This window comes from Orcinus orca, chromosome 10, assembly GCF_937001465.1.
Source record: "Orcinus orca chromosome 10, mOrcOrc1.1, whole genome shotgun sequence".
NCBI classification, from domain to species: Eukaryota; Metazoa; Chordata; class Mammalia; order Artiodactyla; family Delphinidae; genus Orcinus; species Orcinus orca.
Genome location: NC_064568.1, coordinates 22,181,414 through 22,202,185, shown reverse-complemented (window position 1 = coordinate 22,202,185; position 20,772 = coordinate 22,181,414). Strand labels below are relative to the sequence as shown.

Sequence of the window (20,772 nt, the reverse complement as noted above, 5' to 3'; positions counted from 1 at the left end):
TATTGTGGGGAGTGTAAATAAAATAATCTTCACGAAAGTGCTTTGTAAAATGTAAAGCTCTTCAGAAAGATCAGGAATTACTGGCATCCTCCCTTAGTAGACTACAAATGTGCATATCACAGATGTTGAATGAGTGACATTTTGCTGTTCACACAGCTAATGATCCACATAGTAACAACAATCTTGTTTTTAATCTTGCTGTCATTTTTAACTGTGTGGTACCTGGCTAGAATATAAGACCAAATGCTACCTGTCTTATTTTGTGCCCTGTGCATACAGTCAAGAAATACGGTACAGTTTGCAATGAGCTTTCACGTAGACTGTCTCTCTTAATCAGTAAATATATTAGATTTTTTTGGTGGAGGGTTATGGCTATGCTACTTATAACAAACTTATGTCTTTATGGGGCTTATTATCAAAATACAGTAATTTTAAACTGGGAAATACATCATTGGGCTCTGTCCGCAATTAAACTCAGTATTTTTTTCCATTGTCTCCTCTTAGTAATTGCTTATTATCGTCAGTGTGTGGTTCATCTGTGCCTCAAATACCCCCAAAAACTGCAGCACTGAAGCCAGTTTCAACCCCAAGCGTTTATACATTTGAGACCCATTTCAGATTCATCAATGAAATGATAACAACTATAAATACTCCCTCCTAGATGTAGAAAGATGAAAATGATATTAACTAAAGTCCAATGGTTCTAGGTATTAGGTTTATTCAACTTTCTTGGGTTTTTCAACAATCACTGCAAAGATTAAAGCAATAGATCTTAGACATAGCAATATTCTAGATTATTTCAGTCAGAAATACAATCTTCTTTAATGCAATCTTCGGTTTTGATTTTAAGAGTAAATATACGCTTTTTGTGATGAGACTTGTGATGTTTCACTTCGTAGGTCTTAAATCTTCAGGGACACTAATGAAATGTGTATGAAAACAAGAGAGAAATCAAGGCTAGTTATCTGTGATAATCCCCCCTTCAATGAGCAAATAAATAAATAAATTGCTGGATAAATGAGCAAAAAGGAAAAACATAATCTCATTTTCTCAAATCGGTTAAAACAAGTGACATGATGAGAAAAAATGAGACACCAGCAGACCCTGAGCTTTGCCACATTTGCCTAAGCTTGAAAAATCACCTCTTTCATGAAGCAGGAGCAGGCAGACACCGTGTGCATATCAAGTATCTGGGAAATGTGAAAAATGACACATCTTTCACTCAAAGCCCTGGATGGAGTGAAGGCTTTACAGCTGCCTCCTCACCTGCTTAGGAACGGCTGGTCCCCCTCTCTCCACGCTCTTACAGGCAGCTTCACGTCCCCTGCGTGGTAAGACGGATGGTGCTCTGATCCCAAGCAGCCAATCTCAGTATCTCAAGAAATAATCCACTACACTGACAGACGAGTGGAATTTGACACGATGTTCCCCTTGTTCAGACTGTGCTGCCCCTGGATGGCACCAGCCAGTCAGGGTCCTTTAGGCGAAATGGTTAGAGCTTTGGGCCAATTTCTGCTGTCAGAACATAGTATCAGCACAATGTTTCTGTGAGGCCGCGAATTTGTGATCTGTCTTCTCAATGCACTGGGTTTGCACACAAACAGAATGAGAATATGTTAACTAGAAAACGGACTGATTTTAATGTATTCCTCTGCAGTCCCTAAGTACTTCCTATTTTTCATATTTATCATATTACGATTGCACCATTTATTTTCAGTGACTCACTAGTTAAGGAAGATTAAAACAGTCAATCAAATGAAAGTGAATTTTAATATTACACAAATAAGTAAAATGTGCTATAGATTAACAGATTTGTAATATCAATAATTTAATATTTGGCTAAATCAAGTTTTTTATTTTGGGACCGACGTAGGAAATTACCTTAATAACTTGAAGAATACTCATGACTTTAAAAAAAATATGTACAGTGAAGCTAGAAGAAGGACACTTAATTTAAAAAAGATAGACTGAACAATGCAAACTCAGAGTGGTGTTCCATTGTTTCAGGATATTAAAATAGACAGCTTCAACTCTTTATAATCACTAGTTGTTGTGTAACAGGTAAAAAAAAATGAATGGTTTGCTAAACGCAACTTTCTAATGTACGGTTAGTTTTTTCCCCTTACGGGTATACGAATTTTCACAGCGATTTTAATGGTTACTTAATTTTGAGTGTGGGTGTGGTGTGGGAGGTTGTCCTTGAAACTTAATAAAATATGGATGACTTCACAATACTTTAGTGAGAAAAGATCTTTGGGGTTCTTTAGTAATTTAAAATTATAAAGATAAATTACATGAGACAAGAAGTTGTAAATGCCTTATGAATCATTTATTCTTGAGTCGATGCTATTTTATTGACAAGGGTGTATAGAAGTATAAAAAGATGACTCTGAATAGAATTGTCTGTGTAACTTATCCTCGGTCTGATTTAAAGCTTTATGAAGCCAACTGTGTATTTAGAGGTATTCGTTTGTGACTTATTACATACTGAACACCATCGTCCATTTTAAAGCATGATTGTTTTGGGGTAAATATTAAAAAAGTTCTTATATGCCTTATAATTATTTTTGCTTACTGTTCAATATCACTTTATTGAAAGCTGCCTAAGGAATCCACATTAGAATACCAAGGTTCCTTACAATAAAGGGTTGTTTTATAATTGCAGTATAAAAGAAATAGTGAGAATACCAGTGGTTGCATATTGGCTTTCTCAGAATACGTACCAATACTAGATTGCTAAGTGTAGTGAACTGGTCTAAGGATTGGAACAGACAGGTTGTTATTTGGGGTAACTGGTGCTGGTGACAATCCATTGATCATCTGATTGACGATGTTGACCTCACCCTAGAGTCAGAGAGCAGCCATGGGCATTTGATGAGACCCCAAAATATCAAAATCAGGTAGAGATGCAAATAAAGATTTTCTGACCATCCCGTGAACTTATAAGAGAGTTATTACAGTGCTATCAAAGTACTTATGTGAGCTCAAGCCCGTGGCCTCCATTTTATACGACACTGCAAACAAATTTTTGGAACTGGCACTAATGAACATTAGTCTTCAATTGTTCATTTCTTAAAGTTCATTTAAGATGAAAACTCAACTCCTTTTTAGTCTTCCAATTTTGAACTCAGTGTGAAAATTTCAAAGCTTGAGTGTATAAATTGGTACAGCGTTTTTTTGAAAACAGTTTTGCACTGTTTTCCAAAATGTAAAATGTGCCAGTCCTGATACAATTCCATTTCTAGGTGCTTATCCTAAGAAAATGATTGGACAGGTTTAAAAAGATGTATGTTTAAGGTTTAGTCACTGCAACAATAATTTTAATGGCAAAAAATTAGAGAGGAGTTTCATCTCCATCAAAAGGGGACTGGTAAAATAATCATGGGGAATCTGCTCAACGGCATTCAACGTAGCCATTGCAGTGGATGAGCTATGTTCATATGTACTCTTGTGGAAAAGTGCCCATGATTTACTGCCGGGTGAAGAAGACAAGGAACAGAATACTCAGCTTCAAAATAGTTTGGAGAAAATAAATATTTGCACATGTATGAAAAATGTAGGAAGAGATATAAACATTCTTTATACAGTGTTCGTTAAACCTAGTGGGAGGACTGCATTGACTTAGACTTTTTATTTCCTACAATTTTGAAATTTTTTCAGGTTCATTTCTAGGATGGGCATATATTGATTTTTAATGAAAAGCTTAAAATATTTGCTGTAGAGAGTTTTATGATTAAATTAGAAATGTATCAATGTTCCCAGTTTAAGGAAAAAGAAGGAAATATAGGTAGCAAAGTATCATGAGCCCGTTTTCCTTCTAAGAGCCTTAATCCTATAAAATGTTTAGGCCAGCATTTCGCAGTACACAAAACACTGTCCCCTCAAAATGCTCATTGGAAAAAAGCTATTAACTGTTGGGGAAGCACTCACTGCATGATATGTTCTTCTCTTAGAGATTTGCAGTGCATGTGTGTGTATGAAAGTTCTGGAAAGATTTACAGATAAGAAGCCTGACTGTGTTTAACTAAAATTTTCCAAACTTCTTTTATTTGGACAACAGCTACAGTGCCTATTCATATCACATGCTTTGAGAAGTGTGAGCCAAGATAATCCTGGAATCCTATAAAATTCATCTTTTTATCTCTTGCTTCTAGTAAGGAACTTGGCATATAGTAGGTGCTCAGAAAATATGTGTTAAATTATTAAGGAAAAAAGGAATGACTGTTCTGGTGGAATCTTGAACTCTCCCTTATTTTTTCCTACTTGTGTGTGAGTATTTGTGTGTATATGGTTGGATGCATGTGTATCTGTATGTGTGTTTATAAAAAGGACATACCTCAAATAGAGAGTGGTATAAACACTAAATTGTCACTGTAACATACGCACGTATGTATGTGTGTATCTGTGCAGTATCTTTGGGTAGATATTTGACTGTATTTGACAGCCATTACATTAGTCAAAATGGTCCAAAGAACAAACTTACAAATGCAGTAAAAAATTAAATCCCTAAGGTTTTCAGTCACAGCATGAGGGTTTTGGTTTTTTTTTTCTATAGATTAGAAAACATTATAGGTGTGGCCTTGAGAATCTGAAAAGGAAACTTCACTTAGCAAATAGGGAAAGGCCTTTTGCTTTCAAATCTTTTGATAACAAGAAAAAAATTCACTTCGTCTTTGCAGAAGGGAGAAAATAACACCAGACAAGCAATTTTCCTTTCTTTAGGATAAAGAGAAGATGCATTATTTTGTTAACAGTTTGTATAAATTAATTGGATTCTCCAAATATAATGTCCTCAAAGCATTTAGGGAACCCTCTTGGCCCACTGTTTCTTTCTCTTTCCCGAACTTTATATAATAAAATTCCAGAGAAAGAATATTATCACAGCAATTTTCTCTCAGAAGATGCATAGATATGCAGAGTGATCTGCTTACTCATTAAGTGAATCCATCCTCCATGCAAGGAAGGAGACCAACCAAACTTCCCCCTCAGTCTAGAAGGGAGGAAGACCTCCCCTCAGCAAAGGCCATTGTTCTGTTGATAGAATTACCTGTGTTTACCTTTACTATGCCCTTACTAGACCTTCACTTCAAGGCATGCTTCCTTTATATCCAAGAATAAATACAAGCTGAGTCTTTGTACATCCAAAGGGTTTTTCTGATTTCCCATTCATGTGGATGAAGAATGGACCTATTGAGTCATATGCTTTGAAGTGAATAAATGCCCGCTTCCAGATTTAGATGAATTGCCACACGGGGTCGTGGGGGGGGGGTGGGCGGGGGCGGGGAAAGGATTTCAATGCTCCTGAAATTGACAACAGATCCTGGATGAGAGTCCGCAGGCCAGCAGGTCATCCTTCCCACTGAATAAATATTGTGTAGGTATTCAATCAATATTTGCTGATCAACTAGGCAAGAACTTTATGTCTTTAAAAAATGCAAATATTGGTGAGAAAGCACCACATTAAGCCTTTTTTTTATACCTAATGGTGATGAAGAAAGAGCACCAGGGTAGGAGTAGGACGCTGGTGCTTTCAGCATCTCACGTAAGTTGTCAATTGCAAGGCTCCAGATGAGAAAGTTGGAGGGAATCAATGGTTTTCATATTGTTCCTAGCAGCTCCAAGGAGGTGATCTCCAAGGATTTGCATTCCACAAATAGTGAAGTATATTCTGCCAAATAAAGATGCTTTAAGCTGCCCAAGGAATTGATTCTTTGACTTCATCCATTTGATAGAGCAAGAAGCTGTACAAATCACCTTTGTATATTTAAAAAGCCCTCTGCTAAAGCTATATGAAAACTTTCTGGATGATTTCATAGATGGAGAAGGCAAATAGCTTCACAGACCAGGTCGTTAACAAAAATAATTGGATCAGCCTAGAGGCCAGACATTATAAAATGCTGAAAACTGTGGCAACTTAAGAGCATATGCACATCTAGAGGGCACAGTGCATCCTTAGCTACTCCTGAGATGGGCTCAAGGTGACCGGATCATCTGATATTTCAAGGCAAATCAGAAACCTAGAATTTTATGTGTAATTTCTTTATCTTTTAAATGTCAGGTGGGCCAAACAAAACTTGATTCAGGGATATGTCCCACCTGCAGGCTGTCAGTGTGTGACCTTAGATAAGATTATCTCCAGCTCCAACATTTTATGATCCCTAATGAATTTATGCAAGCACAGTGGAGAGAGGTGAAGGCGGTGGGGCTAAAAGGGGAATTTCTATGCAGATCTGTTTTGGCCTGCTTTAAAATTATGCCCACGGGTGAGTCCTACTCTGAGTTATAACCAACATGCTAAAATGCTGTGTGTCTCCGAGCCTTTTATATGCAGCTAACTGGTATTACTGGGGGGGTCTGATAAACAGAGAGAATTAGTGTTACAAGGCCAATGGCCTAAAGAGAGGTCTCATTTGAATCTTGGCTAAAAATCAATTAACTTTCCTTTAGATTAAGGCTAGGGAGAAAGAGTAATCTGTAAATGTAATAAACCGAGGGAATCATCAGGCAGCATAGTGATGTCTATATAAAACCCTTTATTTAATACTTTATTAAACTTCTCAAAATCTAGTCTGTAGTCCACTAGAGAGTTATAAATTTATCTTGAAACCCAAGGCGTTTTGTTTTTGCTGTGGTTGTTATTCTTTTGGGTAAATGATTTAAGATTTTATGTATATTCATTTTGTATGTGAACATAGGCTACTTATTAGTATAGTGACTGAGTTATCATTCTACTAGAATGACATGTAACTAAGGTTTACCGAGCTTCCTTAATTCAGTATTCTGCTAAGAAAACTGGCTGCTAGCTCTTGGAAACATTGCGAAGGGCCTGCATGCAAATAATTAGAATTCATGCAACTTGGGGAAGGATAATTTGTTATCAGTGCATGTTGAGTGTTGTTTGAGTTGTTAGTGATTTTCCATTGCTGTGGCCCTTGCTTTTTAATTATAAATTAGTGTTGCTTTAGTTTCATCATTATCAATTAAGTGTGCCGTGGGCTGTTTCATTAACCCTATAGTCTGTAATGATGCATATTTGCATATTTAAGCTTTTAAATTTCGTAAGGATTAGACTTTAAGATATTCTTGAGTTGTGATTCAGAAATGATTCATGTATATTCTTATTGTAAAACATGTATATGTAATCACTCTCAAACTTATTTGTATGGTGATGCTTGTCTAGTGACATTGTTTATATGCCCGTGAACCTATGCAACATAAATTCTCAAGGTAAGCAACATTTTTGGATTATTTTTATGTCTGTAGGACATTGTTTTATAATATATTAGCATATTAATAAGCTTAACTTATTTTATAAAAACAATGAGTGGTTCATAAATGCATCTTTCCAAGTATTTATTACCTCAGTATTTATTATCTAAATATTTTCCCGCTGAAAGTGGAAACAGGTAGGAATTGGATATTTTGCCTCCTTGGGGTGCTGTAATCAGGAAAATTTGAACCTCACTGTTCTATGAAGAAACTGTATCGAGAGACCAGCCCTACTGAAACTCTGAATTTAAAAATGTGTGAGATGGCAAAAAATTTTTAAAAACCCATTTTTTTCTGAAATAAAATAAGATGTAAGACAGGAGAAGATACTGTTTGGAAGCTTCTCAGATGAGACCTTATTAAGTTGAATTGTTTTTGTATCTTCTTAAATCTCTTTATCTGATGAAAGAGCAAGATGCCACGTACTGGACATGTGCTTGAGAAACTAGGTCACTGGGTGAACATTTGTAGGGCAACATTTTTGACAGCTACTCCCAGGATCGTTTAGACGTAAAAGCAGATTTATGGCATACATGCTGCCAACCTGCAGCCCTCTATCTATCATAGGCCTAGGGAATCAATCAGTGTTTGTTCCCACAGAGCCTAGATGTGATTTCAGAAACTTTTTCAGTCCTTCTCCGGGCATCACCTATCAATTGATTGAGATGGGCATGCAGGTTGAGAGTCTTTGACTGTCCCTGTTGGTTCATTGACTGACCATCTCTAGGATCCCTCTCCTATCCAAAAGTGCATGCCATGAAATATTTCATTTAAAAAATAAGAAAAAGATCCAAAAGTGTGATTAAATCAAATTTAAATAGCCACAAATGTCCAGTAACTATGGTTTAAAATAGTGGGTCTTTAGCAATTCTCTCAACTTCTGAGAGTTGCAGAACTTTCTTTTTGTTACATCCAGAAATTGTTGATTCCTTTCCCTATTCTCCTCTTACTCTATGTCAGTGATGCAAAGCTGCTTGCTGTAAGAGCTCTAACCAAGCAGGTGCTCTTGATCGTGAAACATGAAGCAATTCACTCTGACCAGAGAGGATTTGGGAAGCCCTCATAAAGGACTGGATTTTGTGTTGGGCTTTGAATGGGTAGGAATTGAGTTTGTGGGAGAGGATCAAGGGGTAGCATACCAAACTGGAGGGAACAGGACAATTAAAGTCTTATTGGCAAGTAAGGGGGGACAAGGTAGGGCAGTGACCTAAATGTCTATAGGCCCTAAACTAGCTGGAGAAACTTTATATTATTGCAATTAAAGGGAAAGCAAGATTTTATTGTTGTTGTTCCTGTTTTGTAATCTAAAGGCTGCGTTATCAATGTACACTGATGATCACAGATGAACAGCTAGTTAAAATGGAGGAAAGAAGCTCTGTTTCCACAATTTGAGTCTCTGTGGAAAGCAAGTCAGTTAATTAACAACAAATGCAGCAACTGTGTTCTGGCCAGACTCTCTGGGTCCCATGAGGCCCTTCACACCTTTGAATTATTGTTACCTTTGTGTAATACAAGACAAAATATGTTACTACCGTTGATTTTTGAAATCTGGTTATTATATTAGAGGAAACTGCATATCTGTAAATCAAATCCTAAGGATAAAAATTTTTATTTTTAATATAGAACAAATTTAATATGTTATTCAACAAATGTTTATGGTCCACTTACTAGGTGCGGAAAACTACGCTCCCCATTAGTAATAGTAATGCCTCTTTATTATAATCACTGTTTTAACACTGCCTTTCCTGATCAGATCGTCAGTTCTGTGAGGGTAGGGAACCCAGCAGTCTGGGGATGCCTGACTCAGTGTCTGGCTCATGGTGAGAGTCAAATAAATACTTGAATGAATGAATGATCCTAAGCATTTGATGTTTCAAATGAATCTTTACAGTTACCTTATGAGTTGGAACATCTTTCCATTTTACTCATAAGGAATATCTTAAAGAATAAGATAATTGATTTGTTCAAGGTCATCTAGCTTGGGAGGGTAAGGTTGAGAATTTTGTTGGGTCCTGAGTAATGGCTCAGGTTCCTGAGTCTCTACTGTATGTAGCCTCTGCTATGGACGGTTCCTTCCCATGTGACACGTGATCTGTATCACAACCCTAAGTGGTCAGTTCTGTTATCCTCATTATATAAAACACTGCAAACTGTGGATAGTAATTAAAAGCTGAGAGGAAAACTTAGGTTATGCCTTGACTTTCAGGCAGGTGCTCTTTCCATCGCAACCAAGTACTACTTCTAGGAATATCAGCAAGTTAGTCTTGGTTTAATTTAATTACAAAACAGATTTCTATGTTATGGGGCGTTGTTCTACATCAGCAGGCAACTAACTGTGTCTTGGGCTTGGCGATATCATGCAATAATTTTAATTTAATGTGGCTGAATAATGCTTTAGTCTTAGTGCTGCTTTGCAAACAGGTCTGGCTGAGAGCATACTTTCGTTGCTTATTGGATTAACAGCACCTCATTTTCAAGTATTTTTTACAGAACTATTGTCTCCTGATAAGTTCTTTTAGACTTTGGAGGCCCTTTTTGTGCTCTAGGCAAGGAAGCAGCAGCATAGGATAAATTTGCATTTATTAGACTCAGTGTATTTTTTCTGTTTTACTTAAAATGAAGTTAGAAATCATTCACACTGGAAAAGAATTCTCTCTAACGGCAGTTTAACTTTCTGATAAGATTTTTTGGCATTTATCATGTTGAGACTTTATAAATTATCTAGAATGTTGTAAAGTGGGCTGACCTTTCGGGTAAGTGGTTTGATCATTTGCAGCAGTATCTTTTTTGCTAAAATATGGAATTTGCTCTCTTTCAAATAAAACTTGCTAGACCCATAACTCAATAACATGTTTGGTAGAAATTGCTTACATAATCAGACCTGAAGTCTCCCTTTCACATTCCTCTCATCATCAGAACAAGTCCTCTTGTTCGTTCTAAAATATGCCCATGGCCAGTGATGGCAAATTCCTGATGCATAGCCCACTCTTCCTATGATCATGCGTTGTGGACATGACTGCTCATCACTTATGGCACTCTCTGTACTTTTACCCAGATTCAACCTGTGAACCCTTCCAAGCACAGTGCTCCAATTCCTGAGTTGTTAAACAAGGTAGTATTTCAAAAACAACCACAATAAACACTGCCAGAGCCAGCACTGTTCAACACCTACAATGTCAAATACTGTGCAGAGTGCCTTCCCTGGACTTACCTGTTCAATTTTGAGATGAGACAGGTTGTCCACTCTTGATCTAGGCTGTTCTTATACGTAACTGAATTGCAGGTTTTTTGCCTGACCTCACCCTCATTGTCACCAGTGATTCTTGGCCAAAGAAGTTGTAGGAATTAGAGCAGTCTGATGTACCAGGCAAACCAGGGGCTCCCGTCCGAGGTCTACCACTCTTAGCTCCAAGTGTGGGCAAGTCATGGTAACTCTCCCTGCCACACGCATGAAATGGGGATTCCTGTTTATATAATTCCTACCTTTCAGGCTTGAGTAAGGTATAGAGATGGTGTCTGTTCTATATCTGCCATAGAGTAGGTGTCCAGCACAAGGCATCTCATTATATTGTTATGTACATATATGAAGGTCAAAGCAAAGATGATATAGAAGGACTGCTTTATACTAACACATATACCCATAATATTTTATTCTATAAAAATGGTGCATATAGAAATTTTACAACTTCGACTTATTTAGTCCCTTTATGATCACACCTGAGACTTCTGACAATAAAATCCATCTACTCAGAACAGACAAAAGATAGGGATTTTATGGCTAATCTCTACTCTGGAATACATAAGGGTTAGCCATGAGTTCTAAGTCAATATGACCAGGTCAATACTCACAGCATCCTTCCTTTCAACAGCAGGATGTGTAGGTAATTACTGATGAAGGTGCTCTAATCAATAAGTTTGGCAGAGTCTGTATGCTGCCACATAATAGGGAAGTTTGGTTAATTAATTTAAATATCTGGCCAATAATTCGTTAACAAGAAGTGGTCCAAAAGTCAGCATTGGTGCTTTGTGATTCTCAGAATGGGTTATAATTCTATTAAAACTCTATTAAAATAGCCACTAGTCAACTGAAATCTTATACCATTTATCCCTACTTCCTCAGGTGTTTCTTTTTCCATTCATAGTGTTGTCCTTACAATAACCCTTCACCTCTATCATAGGACCCAACAGCTAAAGGAAGAAACCCAGGTATATACTGACAAGCACATTAGTACCTAAATGTCCATGGGTTTCATCCCAAGGTACCATTTTTGTGTACTCTTATGTGTACCCTATATTTTTACTCTGAATACAAAATGTTTTTGTGTATCAATGACTGCTTAAGTAGCATGGTGTCTAATGTTTTGAGCCTTAGCAAAAGCAACAACAAAAAATGAAATGACAATGGTCAGTTTCTTATGTTTTAAGACTCCAGGGAATTTGAATTAGCATGAGAGAATAGCCTATACAGTTAGAAGCATGGATTAAAGATATCATAAGATGATGATAAATTTGCAATTAGTGTTTCAGAGTCCCTTAAGAACCATATCTAACTTGCAAGAGCTCTCTGCTGAAGAGGTCAAAGCCTTACAGAAGTCTTGACGAATCATTTGATAAAACTTTATTATCTCTTTTTTACTGTTCTCATTAACATACTTCAAAAATGCTGTTCAGTATTTCTGGCAAGCAGAGCATCAGACTAATTTTACAGTAGTGTAAAGATTTATTAATTATAATCTTTTCATGAGCCTATTCATATCCAATTGTGACCTTAATAGGTTGCCGAAACAAACTAGAGTTAATTGTATTTAATTAAATTGTTGAAAACATGTAAGGGTAGTTTATTATTATTGTAAGCAGAAAGCTCTATTGGTGTACTTATTTGTGTGAATAAGATCTGGTGTAAAGTTCTTTCTAGTGGGTATGGTAGTATTCATCAACAGAAAGCAATATAAAAATGCTAATTTGAGGGCTTCCCTGGTGGCGCAGTGGTTGAGAGTCCGCCTGCCGATGCAGGGGACACGGGTTCGTGCCCCGGTCCGGGAGGATCCCACGTGCCGCGGAGCGGCTGGGCCCGTGAGCCATGGCCGCTGAGCCTGCGCGTCTGGAGCCTGTGCTCCGCAACGGGAGAGGCCACAGCAGCGAGAGGCCCGCATACTGCAAAAAAAAAAAAAAAAAAAAAATGCTAATTTGAGAAAGTTGTCATTGTAATAGAACATTTGGAAGTGGAGGCTTCACGTAGTGTCTGTCATCTTATAGCCAGTGTTAGATAAGTATAGTGGGGTTCCTGCCAAGACAGACATTACCCTGTTGTCCTACTAAAGCACCCTGAGGAGCTCCAAGACCATCTATTCATCCCCTTCCTTCCTTGGAGGGGTTATTTGGTGGAGGAAAGGTCTAAGATCTGAGTCAAGTCTTCTGTGAAAAAACATGCTTTAAATGAGACCGGGAAAAGTAGAAAGGGTCAGACCAAGAGTTAGGGATGGAGTTTGGACAGCAAGGAATTCCAGGTAAAGATAACAGCATTATGAAGGTCTGGAGTCAGAAAGGAAGATGCACTGGAAAAATGTGAAGGTCAGAAGGTCAGGTAAAAGGCACTCCTTTGTCATGGATTAGTGCATGTGCTTTGAAGAGAGCAGGAGACAAAGAGTGTAGGCTGACTTTAAAAAGTTAATTTAGCACTCCTGGTCCTTGATTGTGTCTAAGATTTATCAGTATGTACACACTAAATATAGATTTTTCCTATGTACTATGTGCCTGGCACTGTGCTAAGAATTCTATATTATTTCATTAATCCTTACACTTACCACTGTGAGGCAGCTACCTTGTTCTCTTCTTTCTACCAGTGAGGGAAATAAGGTTCAGAGAGTTTGAATAACTTGCTCAAAGTGCACAGCTAATAGGTAGTGAAGCTAGGATTTGAACTAGGGTAATCTGGTTCCAGATCCCATGCTCTTAATGACTATAATACTAAAATTCTTTGCCTCTTCCAGTATCATTAGTTTTAGTTGTGATGGACAGAATTAAGAGGGAAATGAATGTGTTTCAGAGTAGGCTAGGTGATGCTATGATAACCAATCAGCTCCAAATTTCAATGGCTTAAGGCAATGGAAGTTATTTCTTGCTTGTGGTACTGTCCCCTGGGGTTGGCTGGAGTCTGTGCTCCATGCTATTTTCAATCCAGAATTAGGAGGAGCCTCTACTGTTCATCATGAAGGAAAGAAACAGAGAGTCTGAAGGTAACATTAGCAAATCAGTGCTTCAGCTTGGAAGTGACACATGTCACAACTCATTGGCCAGACCTGGTCTTGTGGTTCAACCCAGTGGCAAGAGGCTGTAGAGTGCAAGCCTACCATGTTCCCAGAAGGCAGATGGCAGGAGATATTTGGTGAGCAGCATTCATGGTAACCACAAAATGCCTTAGTGGTTAGGAAATAATATTTTTTTTGTTGCAGTACTCTTTCATTCTTAGATATCCAAGCTTGGATATCTTAGTTTATTTTACTATTTGGATAAGACTCCAGAAATTTCAGTTATTCAGTCTATAAAGAAGAGAGTAATCCAGTTAGTGAATCCAGAAAGCAAAACAAAACCAAATGCAACGTGACACCAAGCATCCAGTTTTGTTCTGTTCCGTTTTCACACAGCTGACTTTGGAATGAATAGGTGTCACAAGACCCAGTTCCTCATGTAAGTGAATGTGAAGCAAACCTTCGGGGCCATGGGAGATCCTGCACTTTCCTCCACTGAGCCCTTTCCTATAGCAAACACCTAAGGCTCTTGCTTACTCACTCTCTCCCCTTCCCTCCCTCCACCCTCTCATTTGCGTGAGTCTAATCTGTGAACTGATCCCTGTTTTAAGAAGAATTGCTGCCTGTGACAGAAAGGTCAAAGCCTTCAATACTCTACCATCTGGGATGCCTCCCTTGGCTGTAGATGAAATATTTATATGGCATATTTAGTAAGTAGATGTTATTTTTATGTTATCCTAGGTATTTTTTATTCTTATTTTCATTTTCAGAACTGTATCTGTTTCTAGCTGGCAGGCGGAGAAATCAGTTATGGATCAAATGCACCCATTTGTCATGGATTAATGCTTAAAATGCTCTGATGACAGCAGGAGAGAAAGGTTTGTAAGGATGGATGCTGACTTTGGAAGAAAAAAAATTAATGAAGCTAGGAAAACAGTGATAGCAGAGAACATTGCAATTGCAGGTGCTAAATGACTTATTTTCAAACCCTAGGAGTATGGTAATATTGTTCCTCTCCTCCTTCCTTTAATGAAGCACTCTCATAATCCATGGTGACCCCAGCTGAAGAAAAGTTGCTTTAGGGAGAGTTAGGCTTCCTGGGAGCTGTTATTTAACAAATAGGGTTTTTTCTTCTTATTAGCTAAAAAAGTGTGTGTTGATGGGCAGAAAAAGCTGTAATTCACCACTGTGTGTCTAAAGGAAGAGAAGAAAAAAATAGGAAGACTAGCCGGGTCCATCAACACTTTTGTCACAAATGTCATTAGCAACTGTTGTTTCCCGTGGATGGTTCAGGAAGACGACACGCATATCAGGTTTAGTCCTGTTAAACTTGGCTTTGGTATCTAACCTCCCACTTCTTAGAGGTGGGGTAAGGCTGAGGGAATTATTTTGTCAGGATTTTAAAGAACTTTCAAGACCATCTCCTTGGTACGTGCGTGCATGCGGGCACAGACACACACACACACACTCCATTACACATTGTTAAATTACTTAAAAATCATACTTAGGTAACTTAAGAGTTAGAAATTACTTTAGCAGTTGTCTAGACCAAGGTTTCATGAGACACTTCATTTGCCTCAAATATGTCACCTGCCAAGCAGTTGTGGATTCACTGGTTGGGCCCTTCGAAGTATTGTTTTGGGGCATGCTGAAATTGGGACTCCTTTTTTGACCTAGGTAAAATTCTTTTAATCATAAAACTGATCTGCCCCCATCCCCAAGCCTCTTCCATCCATAGTTTTCTTCATCTCAGTTAATGGCAATTCCATCCTTCCCATCCTTCTCATCAAAAACCTAGGAATTGCCCTCCACTCCCTTCTTTCTCTCAAATTTCATGTTCAGTCCATCAGCAAGACTATTACTTCCCTGAATGAATGTATGCATATGTATAACTGAATCACTATGCTGTACACCTGAAAGTAACATTGTAACTCAACTATTCTCCAATAAAAAAAAAATTAAAAAAAAAAAGACTATTACTTCCCCAACTTCAGAATATATCCAAACTCCAGCCACTTCTCACCTTTCCCCGATTACCTCTGGGACAGCTGTTCCTACTCTCTTCCTTGCTCATCTCCTATATCCCCACTGGCCTTTTTGTTGTCCCTTCAAAGACATATACACTTCTATGTTTGTTGGCTATTGCTCTGCCTGGAAAGCTCTTCCCCAGATATCTACATGAATACATTCTCGCCCCCTTCAAGTCTCTACTCGAGTATTGCCTCCCCTGTGAGGTCTCACATAACCACTTTATATTAATTTTTAATTTCACCCTCCTCCCAGCGCTTCAGATCCTGTACCCTGCTCTTCTTTTGAGGTAGCATTTGTTGTCTTTTAACATAACACATCATTCCCTTATTTGTTAACATTATTATTTGTCTCTCCCCATTAGAATCTAAGTTCCAAGGGCAGAGATTTTTTTTTAAAGCAATTTTAGTTCCTGATGTATCACAGGGCACAAAGAAGGCCCTTAAGACACATTTGTTAACTAAATGAATAAATAAATAAAAGAAATTTTAGGACCTCGTGAGATGGAGATCATTCCTTCTACTCCCCATCAAATGTTACATAATATGTATCCACATACTCCCCACTACAGCCCTCAGCCCTGTGCTGAAAAGGAAATTCTATGCTAGCTTCAGTGGTCCTGGTCCCCTGAACTGGCGTGACTCTATTGGCCACAGGAGTGAGCACAGGGGTTGGCCTGAAGCCCACAGTCCATGGCCAAACCCTGCAACAATAACTTGAGGAAGTAGGAACATTTATTACCCCAATTTTCCAGATGAAGAAATAGAAGCTCAGAGAGGTTAGGAATTTGCCCAACGTCACACAACTAGCAAATAACAGAGCTAGGATTCAAACCCAGATAACAGTTTATACTCCTGACTACTGCCCTAACTCTTGCTTGTGTGACGTTGTTTCTGGAAAAGGGTACACAGTTATCTTGGGATGTTGCTCTTATGGAAAATGAACAATATTCTCAGACTTTTTTGAGTCTCCTCTAAGACCTGGGATGTTTTACCTTTTATGGTAGCCTTTTTCAATACTGGATAGCTGAAATGATTAGATTTCTACCCCACCATGACGCTTAGCAGAATCCTAGGGAAGAAGATCCGGATGGTTTTTAGTTTTGTGGGAGGTTTCAGAACAAGCTCAGTATGTCTTCTGTAAAAGGACCATTTAGATGTAAAGACCGTATATCTCTCCTAGGTCATCCTTTTCCAGGCTAATTGATTGTCATGTGAATTAGTGCGGCTGTGAGCTAAGCCAGGACTGTTGCTTGTGGAACCCCAATTTTTATTTAAGCAGCCCAAGGTCACAGTAGCTGTTTTGGCAGTTCTACCAACCTGCCAACTCAGATTGAGTTTATCATCGGTGAAAACCCCCAGGTCTCTTTCACACGCCACAGTGAAGTCATATCTCCTCAAGTCTCTGTTTTCACAGTTGGCTATTTGGACCCAAGTGTGGACTTTAAATTTGTCCCTGTTACTTTCTGTCTTGTTAGATTTCAACCTTCATTTCATCTTATTGGAAACTCTCAAAATTCCAATTCTCTCATCTCATACATTAACTAGACTGTCCAGCTTAATGATTTTGCATGAATAGAAAAAATCTACAAATTAAATATTAAAAAATGAATTCCTAAACATGAATTGAACACTCCTATGTTCTAGGAGTGGTGGTAGCATGCTAACATTTCATCATTTTGTGAATTTAAGATTTTTAAGCTTCTTCTTACGTATGTGACCTAAGAGATGGAAATTCCACGAAAAATATTATTTGGAAAGATAGCTAATCTCTGAGACCTTATTCTCTAGTAGTATAATACAATAGAAATACAATGAGAGCCACATAGGTAATTCTAAATGTTCTAGTAGCCACAGTATTAAAACTTTAAAAAAAACCCAGAAAATTAATTTTAATAATGTTTTTAATGCTACATATCCAAAATATGGCTGTGTAACAAGTTACCAGAGACTGGTTGCTTAAAACAATAGAAATTTATTCTTCTACAGTTTTGGAGGCCAGACATCCAAAGTCAAGGTGTTGGCAGGGTCACACTCCCTCTGAAGGCCCTAGAGAAGAATCCCTTCTTTGCGTCTCCCGGCTTCTCATGGCTGTGGGTGTTCCCTGACTTGTGGCCACCTCTCTCCAATCTCTGCCTTGCTTCCTCCTCTCCTGTCTGTCAAATATCTCTTGGCCTCACTCTTAAAAGGACACTTGTCTTCGGAATTAGAGCTCACCTGGATAATCCAGCGTAAGTGCCACCTCTCAAGATTCTTAATCACATGTGTTTTGCCGTGTAAGGTAGCGTTCCCTCATTTACACATGATTCTGGAGGTTAGGACGTGGCCATATCTTTTGGGAGAATACCATTCAGCCCGCTACAATTATCATGCCCATATGTAATCAACACAAAGACTTGTTAATGAGATAGTTTACGTTCTTTTTTCTGTACTAAGTCTTTGAAATCTGGTATGTGTTTTATACTTACTGCACATCTCAGTTCAGACCCTACGTTTTCATTGGAAAGACTTGATCTCTATTTAGATTTCATAAAATTTAAAGTTGAAAAAATTGGTCCACATACTTGAGTTGTTTCATAGGTATTGAAAGTTTTCTAGTAAGAAATCACACACCAGTTTTAAAATTTAAATTAAGTAAATTATATAAAATTTGAAATTCTTTTCCTTGGTCTTACTAGCTACATTTCATGTGCTCGGTAGTCATATATGGCTGGTGTATTGCACAACACAGTGCTAGAGCTTACTTCAATTATTAAATATTAATTGTAATGCGTAATAGCTGGTGTACTCTGTTCTATAGTGCTGACAACTTTAAGAAGCATTAAGTTTTGTCATTTACTGTACAAGTATATTTGAGTACCTTCAGTGTGTCAGGACTTGGAAGTACGGCATTAAACAAGATGGACAAAATCTCTCCCTCATGGGGTTTTCTGTCTGAATTCACATTGGTTTTCTTACCTTGCCTGTGTGCCAGTTGAGATGAGTTGGTTTGGGATGATAGGGAAGGAAACCAGTGGAAAATACATCTGAAAATGTTTGCTTAGGAGGCCAATTGAGTCTAAAGAGTTACTATGCTCAGAACCTTGGCAGAACTTTGTTTTGCGCTTTCCATCAAGCATGATCTGAATGCCCTCTAAGTTCCTCTACTTAACTTCTTTTCAGGACATTAACTTGATGTTTTGTAAGATGAAGAAATAAGAGAATATACTTAAAATGTCAAGAGAATGCATGTAACTGGAAGTAAAATGGATAGCATTATTAACAATGGCAAAAAGTAATGTCACATCAGTAAAACAACTTATAAAGATAAAAGAAATTTATGGCTTTCTTTGACCAGCACACATCTTAATGGAGTTTTAAGGTATCTATCTTTTATATAGTACATTTTGCCTGAGAGTTTTCCCAGATAAGATGCTGATTGTTTGTAATAGCAATCCTAGGCTGAAATATACCCGTCTTAGGAAGAGAAAGGATGTCCTCTGTTTAGTGGTTTTGAAAAGACCACAAGTCAGCTTATATACCATATTACAAGAACTTAGATTCAATACCAGAAAGAATTGCACCAACAAAAACTGTTGTGGCTTTTGAGATGGTCAGCCTACTGGAACATGTTGCTACCATTTGGCTGGCATGCATCAATTCCAAACTTCGGAATTGTTTCTTAACTCACAATTTCCTATTTAGAATCAATTCCCAGCAAATTTTAGTGGGGGGGAAACTTATTTAGGAGCAGAAACCTGCAGTCAGTTGGAAATAGTTTAATACAATCATTATTGGAAAAGGATAAATATTCAGTACGTATCTGGGTCTGGAATTATCCATATGGAGAGACTGATGTTAAAATAATTTTCTAGTGGGATGTCTGGTGACTTATTTTATGTCCTACCTGGATTCCAGTTTCCTCTTTCCAACGTTTACGTGGTGCTGTGCTAACACCGTTAGGTACTGAAAGAGAAGATGAATAAAATTAGACCTTATCACCAAAGCTCTTACAATGTAGTGAAGGATGCCTAAGGAATGGACAGTTATATAAGGCAAGGAGGAGGAAAGGCTGAATAGAGGTGTGAGGAGGAGAAAAGAATAATGATTCTAACCTAGAGTTAGACTGAGGTTAGAGGGAAGACCTCATTCATGGGGTAGATGGCAGATGAGAGGACTGGGCAGGTAGATGAGATAATCATTTCCATTTGTCTAGTTGTCCCTGTTTGGGGGGCTTGTCATAAATCTCAAAACCTAGCATCACAGAGTGGCCGATAATTAAAAAGAGTCGTGAATAAATGAAAAGAGCAATTTTTAAAGTTTTATTTAAAAACACTTCAGGCTTCTTTGTGTAAACATCCATTCCAAACAATGCAGAGCTATACAATTTTGTCAGAGGGTTCATTTCAGTGACTTGTGTCTTCTGTTACATTTCCTGTGGCCTCTATTTTCAGTTCTAATCTAAATACTGCTTGAGTCATATTCCATTGCGATAAACCGAGCCAGAATTGAGGAGACACGGTTTTCCTCTAAATTATACCTATTTGAATCTTCTTGTAGATTTTCCTTCTCTAAGAAGCTGCAGGTTTTATTTACTTATTGGACACACGAAAAATTGAGTCTTGGTATTTTCGTTTTCTCTGAGATTTCATTGTGTTTTTAATCTTAAGCCTCAGGCAGGTACGTCGCATCTTTTCAGACAGTTTTGGGGTTTGGACAGCCTCCTCTTGGCAGAACGAACCAAGGGCTTATCTTGAGATTCACCAGTTGAAGCTCTCAGAATACTTTTATATTTTTACAGAGTTCTAGAAGGTAGACAAATCTCGTGGGATAAGCAAGTGCACAAAAAAAAATAGAGAGAGAGAGGAAATATGCAAGAAGATACTCGTGCTAAAATTATGAAACAAGGGCAAGTTCAGTCGGGGGCAAGTTCTCCCTCCTGCCCCTCACCCCATATAAGTTGTGGACATCTAGCTCCCACCCAAAGGCCCATCTCATCCCACTAACGCATCTAAAAGAAATGCCAATCAGATAGCAAAGTTTTAGAAGATAATGCATACCTTTGCTAACAGACAGCATTTTGCAGAGGTAGTACAAAGAGAATTAACACCTTTTAACGTGGAGTGAGACTATTCCAATCCTTCTTTTCAGTCCAGTCCTCCCAGCAGCTGCCTGTGTCCTTGTCCGTGTTTTTCCAAACCCCACACCACTCCTGTTCCCCATTACCTGGCTCCGCTTCCCTCTCTACC

General features: G+C 38.1%; 1 protein-coding gene across 9 annotated transcripts in view; it reads left to right on the top strand.

Annotated features, from left to right (window-relative positions):
• TAFA1 (TAFA chemokine like family member 1) overlaps positions 1-20,772 on the top strand; it is a 774,180-nt gene that overhangs the window by 308,003 nt on the left and 445,405 nt on the right. The window lies entirely within an intron of this gene.